The sequence below is a fragment of the Camellia sinensis genome, chromosome 4 (genome assembly GCF_055761805.1).
Source record: "Camellia sinensis isolate YWXY chromosome 4, ASM5576180v1, whole genome shotgun sequence".
NCBI lineage: Eukaryota > Viridiplantae > Streptophyta > Magnoliopsida > Ericales > Theaceae > Camellia > Camellia sinensis.
Genome location: NC_138964.1, coordinates 123,255,568 through 123,264,594, shown reverse-complemented (window position 1 = coordinate 123,264,594; position 9,027 = coordinate 123,255,568).

The following is a 9,027-nucleotide window of genomic DNA, read 5'->3' as shown; positions in this document are numbered from 1 at the left end:
AATACTCTAACACTTAATCAATTATATCAAAATCTTTCCTTGACTATAATATAAAATATGACACGAGTGTTCACTTTCCAATTATCAACATCAACCCCATCAAATTAAACCAAGGAAAATAATAAATAAATAAAATTTTTGATAACTCATTCTTGCTTTAATCCAATTCATCCATTTTCTCCAAACGAGCTAAAATCATATTCTTTTCTTTTCTTTTCTTTTCTTCTCCAAAAAAAAAAAAAAAAAAAACCGCCAAACAATTCTAATATCTCATAAGAATTTGAAGTACGAAATTATTATAATAGCATTACTCAACTTGTAAAACTTGGAACCAAATACCATACGACATCAACTTAATCTCGTTTATTTCTCCAATCTCGTGCACAGTCAACTTCATCACTTTTAATCTCATAATATTAAAAGTTAGTAATTAAACCCAATAACACTCCTTTAATTATGAAGGATTTAAAATATTAACCAAACTAATTTAATTCATCAAATTAGTAAGTTCATTATATTAACCATCTTCTAAATTAATAACACCAAACATAATTTCACATGTCTCGTCTCTCAAATACACTCACATTTCATGTCTAGCCAATTTTTTCCAAAACTTTACAAATAATGATTTCACAACTTTTCTAAAACTAATAAATCAACATGATATTTATATCAAAATTTATAAAACATGCCCAAGAGTAACCTTGTTAAGGTTGGGAGTTCAAAAATCCACATTTCATATTTTCTTTTTCACAAAAATGAACCAAATCTAATCATCAATATGTCAACATTCACAAAACATCATAAACATGACACTTTTGGAGTTTTTAATCCCAAAACCACTCTAAGATTCCTACTTAACGGTTTACACAAAATTCATCAATATCAATTTATTTTTCTCACAATAAATTCCAAAATCAAAGATGAAAATATTTCAACCTTATATTTCTCAAAATAAATTATCTAATCATAATATGATGTAGATACAACTGATACAACTATTAAAATTAAATTTTGGATTTTTTAAACAAAAATTATCAACACAAGATTATTTTCTCAAATCAAGTTCAAAATACCAATATTCTTAACATTTCAACATAATTTTCTTCCAAAAATGAACCAAACAAAATTTGAGAAATATATAGGCTTTGTTTGGTTAGTTCCAATCATTGGTTCTCAAGTGGTGTTTGTTTTCAACTTTCAAAAATTAATTCTACGCTCACTTTTGAAAACTCGGTCGAAGGTGGGAAAATTTGGGCTAACCGATCGTCTAGCCGATTGACTGGAACAGTGCAAACTTCTTTTTCTTCTTCTTCTTCTTCTTCTTTTTTTTTTTTTTTTTTTTTTTTTTTTTTTTTTTTTTTTTTTTTTTGGGCAATTGACACATGTTAATTTTTATATATTCAACAAAAAATATTTTCTGAAATTTTTTAAATTTTTTATGAGCTTTCATAGAATTTTGAGTTGTGTGTTTAGTTATGCATTGTAAGTTTTTGTATCAAATATCATATGTCACATAAAAAAAAGTCCCCACTCAATTCAAAACTCTTTCACCAAACAAATTTTCGACACTCAAATTGTAATTTCAAAACTCACAAACTCAAAATACAATTCCTATTCTTAAATCATATTTAGAAAGCTCTACCAAATCCTACCATATATATGCAAAGCCTCCTATAATGATATATTTTCTCAAAATATCCCCAACATAGCTTTAAGGTAATAATATAAGGAAACTCCATACCTTATATAATGAAGAGGAGCAAAATTGAAAGGCAAACTTACGCCCAATCATGAATCTGAGACTACCATTGCGAAGATCACGACGAGCTCTCCAACCTTTATTTACAAAACCTTTGTAAAATCTCTCTCTAAACACTCCAACTTTAAGTTTAAAGCTTAAGTAACTATGGAGAAAAGAGAAAGGGAGGGAGAGACGGACAGAGAGAGGGAGCGAGGCGTAGAGAGGGCCTGCCAACCCAAGCAAAAGAAATGAAATGGAAAGAAAAGGAAATGATGGGCAAGGAAAAAGGAGGGAAGTAACCCCACATGGGTTTACTTTCCCAAGAATGAGTTTATCAAAAAATAATTTTTGTAATAATATTTTAAAATTTTATAACATAATTTACAAAATGATATAATTTTTTTCTCACCACAAAATATAATATTTTTGTACACCACAAAATAAAATCTTTTGCTTACTATGAAATATACACCCATTTTTATTCACTACAAAGATATGTAATTTTTCACTGTATGGTACACACCATAAATTCAACTTTTAAATATTTATTATAATCCAATATAATAAATAATAACAACTCCCAATGTGGTCATTACCAATCACAAAATTAAAAAGGACCAAATAGTTAAACATGAGTAATTTAAACAAATTCAAATTAAATTAAATCTAAATCATGGGTCTTGAATTAAATTCCCACCCATAAGCTAAACATCACCCAATTATACATCAAAGTAGACCCAACAAACTAATATCAATTCATGGTTCAAAAACTCAAAACTCAATTTCAAATTTTGCGATATATTAAATTGAACACCAATTAGTCTGCGAGCTTTCATAAAATAAATACTCACCATTAAATTTTGAAATTTTTATCCAACATGCTAGACTCTTATAAGAACAACATAATAAAAAATTTATAATTTCTGAGATCGAAAATTATATTTTAAAAAAAATTATTACAAAATTGAACCATTTTCGCATATAAGTTTACACAACACTCCCATCCAAATATTACTCAATTATTTTATGCACTGACTATTTTAAAAATAAATTCTGGGTGATTATATTCATTAAAATTTTTACTTTGTTATTATTCACTGGGCTTCCGCTCACTCTGTTATTTGTGTATGTAGGTGACCAGGCGCGTAACCCGGCTTAAAGTTGATTGCCTGGAGTTTCATTTTGTCGGCCAACCCTTGTGCCTCCCAAGGAGGTTCCGGAAAGAGTGAGTGGCCGAGTTTTGTGAATCAAATAGATGTTTAAGACTTTTGTTTGTTTTAAGGGAACAGTTCTTTTGTGTTATATGTTACATGTTGATGTAAGATGGTTATGTATATGACGTCATATGTGGGCTTATGTATATTAATTTAAACTTTTTGTACCATGTATGTCTGCACAACTCAATGGACTATCTATGTTTTATATATTTGCTTCTTCAGCCCCTTCTCTTACATGATATTCAGGTCAGAGGCCATTAGTAATCCCAAGATTACTAGTCGGTTACGATGCTAAATTTATAGGGGCCAGTTTGGGTCGTGACAGCCCAACCCTACCTTACCTGAAAGATTTTGAGCGGTTTTCAAAGGTGTGTAGGGTTGGATGCGGGCCTGCTCTTTTTATTTATTTATTTATTTATATTTTTTTTATTCTGTATTTTTAGGTTGCGGGCGGTTTACGTAAAAAATCATAAAAACCAACGCACCCTCAAATTAACTATAAAATTAAAATTTTTTCCATTCTCTCTCTCTCTGCCTCCTCTCCCACTTGCTATCTCTACTCACCTGCTCTCTTCCTCTCACTTTATCATCTTGCCTTCCTCTTTTTCCTCTCCTTCCCGTCGTTACCGCACATCGCCGTCACTCCTAGTCTTGCTGGTACGTCAGCTACTACTCCATCATCGTGACCCAGCCTCATCGTCGTACCCTACTCATCGCCCCCTCTGTCCTCTTCCATTGTCATCGCTCTTGGTTTTACTCCATCGCGTCAACTGTTACTTCATCACAACCTGAATCAATAAATACATAGGCATTTTGGCCACAAACAAAAAGTGTACCTGAAGCAACGACCTCTGTATTTTAGGTATTCCCTAGGACGAGTGCAAAGAATCTCCCCTGCAGTAAATTATCTCTCATTATACTAGGTGTTGCATTAGGTCTCACTGTTGGAGTCGAATCGGTTGAACTTGCTGCACCTCTATTACCCTTTTGATGAGGATGTGAACAGTCCCTTGCCATATGGCCTATTTTACCACACTGAAAGCAAGCCCCTGAAGTTCGATAACATATACCTGATGTTTTTTCCCACAGTCTGGACATGTAGGTCTTGAGTTACCACTTTGATTTGAACTGCAAGAGCTTCCCGATTTTACTTTCTTATTCATTGATGATGTTGCCCCTTTGCTTACATTAAAGTTTTGCCTCTTGCCCTTCCATTCAAAATTCCGGTTGTGAGTAGCCATATTTGATTCCGACATTAATGCTCTGTCTAAAACATCAACATGTTTTGGCAATTTTAGAACATTGATTCGCTCCTGAATTGAATCACAAAGTCCTCCCTCAAATTTCCTATTATAAGCTGTCGTACTCATTGCATCCACCCAAAACAAGTTTCACATGCAACCATCTTTATCGAGGTCAATTGTAGAATAGAAGTTTGAATTTTGTTGTTGCATCATATGAAAATAAAGTGCAACTGATTCGTCATCTCTTACCCCAAGCCTCAATCTTCTAACATTCTCAATGTGATTCCTTGCATCTCAATCATCAAATGTTAATGCCTCATGCCCCCCCTGCTTCAACAACTATAGAATGAAAATTTCTAGCCACCCCTACCCACGCTTCATCGTTTGTTTCTAGTCCTCTCTTCACAGGAGTAAGAATCCTCTTATTCATTGCAAAATGTTGTGAGTCACTTGGAATCAAGTCAGGCGTATATTCAAGTACAACTGTGGTTAACTTAAATATTCCATCCTCTTGTAGAGTTGCTCTAACCTTTGCTTTACATTCAATTTTTTATGACAAAGATGGTTCGAGAGGGTGTACTTCTAATTGTTTTGTTCTCTTACGTGCCTGAGTACATTCATTTCCAAATTATTTTACTTCCTGATCTTGTCCATATTTTGTGTTCTATAAGCTACAACAAATCCGAGGTGTTTTGCATATTTTTCATAAAACGCTTATACTTTTTGTTTTTAGCTAAAACACATTCCCTTCTTAGGTTCTTCAACATCACCAATCTCATTTAATGATGGATTGTTATCTGGTTCTTTAACTTCCTCAGTCCCATTCAGTGAAGGATTGTTTGAATCAATGTCCATTGAAGCGTCTAGCTTGAAACCAAAATTTAGACTACCTAGCTAGTGACCAAACACAAAATAAAGTGTAAGTGAATGTAGTGACAAGATTTCATATTTTCTTTCACTTCTCAAACCAGCCTAGATGATAATCTAATGCAAATCCTAACCCTCTATGACAAGTACTTCCAAATACCTTCACATTTTATGGACTAAAAAGCTTCAAAAATCAAGCAAAACAATCATATTTTTCTGCAACAGAAACATAAAATCAAGCATAAAGACAAGATTTCATATAGAGATGGTAGTAAGTTCTGAAGATAATCAAAACTTAACTTACTATTATCACATGCAACTTGGGTGATTTTTCATGAACAACATTTCAATTTTTCTGACAGAACATGCATCAAACATAATAAAATTTTCCTAATATTTTACCCAAATCATGAAGGTTCTCCAACAGAACATAAAATCAAGCATAAAGACAAGGTTCTCTAGTTCTAAAAAGAATCATCACTTGCAACTTGGGTATTTTTCATGAACAAAATTATAATTTTTTTATGTGGACTTTCATCAAATAACTGGAATGCATCAATACAATGGGCAAATGTTTAATAGAAGGTTTGATTCCAAAACAACCAAGAAAAAAAAATTACAGACATCACACATGCATCACAAAATTCTGCAAATGCAAAAAATTGCAGACATCACAAATGCATCTCAGATGCAAAAACACCAGAACAATGACTTACCTAATCTCCTATGAATACATTTGGCATGGAGATTCCGGACATAGGTGGACGGTGGTCAGCGACGGTCATCGGTGAACACCAGGTTGGTGGTCGTCGTGATTGTCAATGAACACCCAGGTTGGGGGTCGTCGTGCTCGTCTGGTTTCCCTCTCTCTCTGTTCTCTCCTCTTTTTTCTGTTTTATTTTTGAATTATTGTATCCCCAAACCAGAACATGTGGAACACACGTGCATCATATTTTTGGACGAAAAACAATTTTGAGCCATTCGGGCCGCCATCCATTCATGCTGCCCATTAGCTTTGTTTTAATTTTTAGATACACCTAATATAAATACACATAAAAAGTATAATATTTATGAATTTTTTTTAAAAAAAAATCACTAAATACCAAAAATATAATAATAAAAATATGAAAATTTAGTACATTTCGTATTCTTGTGTATTAATTGATTTTTTTATATAAATATTTTACTTTTTAAATACATCTAGGTAAGGTGCATTTAGAAAGTAAAAAAATTGGAAGGAAAGAGCGTAAGATTTGGGGCAGATCGAAGGAGTTGTGGTGGGTCATAGTGAACTGAAGTTGTCTCACCTTCAGTTTGCTGATGACACTATTATTTTTTGTGAAGCAAATTGGGAGGAAATCATTGCAATAAAGAGAATTTTGAGATGTTTTGAACTAATGTCTCGGTTAAAGATCAATTTTCATAAAAGTAAAGTTTGTGGGAATGGTGTAGAGGATGATTAGGTTAAAGCGTTTGCCAAAACGTTGAATTGTTTAACTCAAAAACTACCCTTGAATTATCTACGGATGCCTCTAGGATCAAATCCAAGGAGTAGGAGAACATGGCAGCCAGTTGTTGATAAGTTTAAAAAGAAATTAACTCTATAGAAGAGAAAATGTTTATCATTTAAAGGTAGGCTAACTTTGATTAAGTCTATACTATCAGGACTGCCAGGGTACTTTTTATCCACGTTTAAGATCCAGTGGGTGTTGCTAAGTTGCTAGATAGAATTCAATCTACATTTCTTTGGGGGGTGACGAGGTGATGAGCAAAGTACATCTTGTAAAGTGGGAGGAGGTGTGCAAAAATAAAAGCAAATGTGGGCTTGGTGTGAGGAAGCTAAGTGAGGTCAATGAGTGTATATTAATTAAATGGTGGTGGAAGTAGGGCTTGGAAGATAAAGCATTATGGAAACAAGTGGTGTGCAGTAAGTATGGTAAGAGTGGTGGTAGATGGAGTCCATTGACAGTGGAGTCAGGGGTGCTACCTATCATGTGGAAGGATATTATGTCCTTAGCTACAAGTAATCCACCCTTGAGGGAGTTCTTATTGTCTAATTTCCAGATTATGATTGGGAATGGTATTAGGACAAAATTTTGGGTGGATGTGTGGATTAATGATCAGAGTTTATCCCTTGCTTTTCCTAAACTTTTTTCATTATCAGTTGAGAAGGATGGTTCATCGTTAGATTTCTATCAAAGGAAAGACGGGGAGTGATTCTTGGAATTTCATTTTCAAAAGACTCCTTTTTGCCCAGGAAGAGGAGGAGCTCCATAACTTGACCGTGTATCTTTAGGTGGCACCTAGCTTAAGAATTCAAGCAGAGGACTCTTGCACATGGTTGGCTCATCCATCTAGAGCTTTTTCTGTAGCCTCACTATGGAATTGGATGGATTCAAGTAAAGGGTCTAATCTCAGAATTGTCAAGACCATTTGGAATAATATTGCTCCCCCAAAGCTTCAATTCATGACATGGTTAGCTTGGAGAGGTAGGATGAAATATGTTGTCTTTATGCAAAGGATTGAGGTGTTGAAGCCTAATGCAAACATCCTCTGTGTATTTTGCAAGTCTGAGGTGGAGTCACAAAATCATTTATTATTGCATTGTAGTTGTATTTGGAAAGTGTGGTGTAGGATTGTGGATTGGTGGGATTTGTGTTGGGTTATCCCTGGGACTATATAGTCCTTGCTGAGTTGGTGGGCTAGTTTTAAGGTAAAAAAGAATGTGATGGAGATTTGGAAAATCGCTCCTTTAGCTTTGTTATGGTCAATTTGGAAACTAAGAAATGAATGCTTGTGTAACAATACTCAACCTAATTTTATAGACCAAAAAGAATTAGTGGAAGTCAAAATGGCCTTATGGGCAAAGTTTAATTTGAAGAATTTTCATTTCTTTGTGCATGATACTATTTCCAACTTATGGCAGATTTGTTACTAAGTTTAATCTATTGGGGCAGATGTTGGTGTATGGTTGGTGCTGGTGTATTGTGTAATCTTGATGATATTTTGTTTTTGGCTGATTGGATGATGCAGATGGGGAGGCATGTTGATTGGAGGTGTCAACTGGGTAGAGTACATGGCAGCAGGGGCTTCTGGTTTGTTTCTTGAAGTGAGGATGCATCTCCAGCTAGTTGCTGTTGTTGTTGTTTTGTTAGTGTTACCTCCGGTTGCTGTTGTTTCTTATGTCTCTCTTTTGTGTTGATATCTCACCAACCAGCCTGAGCTACCTTTTGTTTGTGTATCTTACTTTGCATAGCAATTTCGATTTTAACCCGATCCTTTTTATCTTGGACTCGGGTTTCGTGGTTTCGTAATGTTGATTCGTGTCTTTTTCCTCTTATACTTCCTTGAGTTTGGCTATTGGATTGTAATGGTTGCGTTTGGAATAGGTTGGTTGATTGGTTATTCAAACTCTCATTGCCCAAAATTCTGCTCTTCCGCTTGAGCGGCACTTCTTGCGCTCAAGCGAGCTTTGTGAACTCTAAGTACTTTTGCAGGTCTGCAAAAGTACTAGAAAAGTGTATTCTACACTCGAGCGGTCTCAGCTCGATCGACCTTTCTTGCGCTCGAGCATGAGTCTGTTATCCGCAAAACTACTAGGAGTGTGTATTCTATGCTCGAGTGTCACTTCTTGTGCTTGATCGAAACAATTTATTGTGTTTGACGCTTGAGTGTCACTTCTTACACTTGAGCATACTGTGCCTGTATCAGTTCGCAGCAGCACCTTTGTACATCACTTTTTCATATATTTTTCTCTCAAAACACTAGATCTAGAGCCCTTCTCTCTACATTTCCACCTAGATCCGTTGGTTTCTCTACCCTAGTGTCTTTGGGAAAGAGGTAGAGCGTCTCAAGATCTTCACTTTGGTCCGAACAAAACTTGGTTTCGGCGTCTTTGAAGTTTCTTCCTTCCTTTTCTCATCTTCTAAACTTGAGGTAGGGATTTTCTACACTC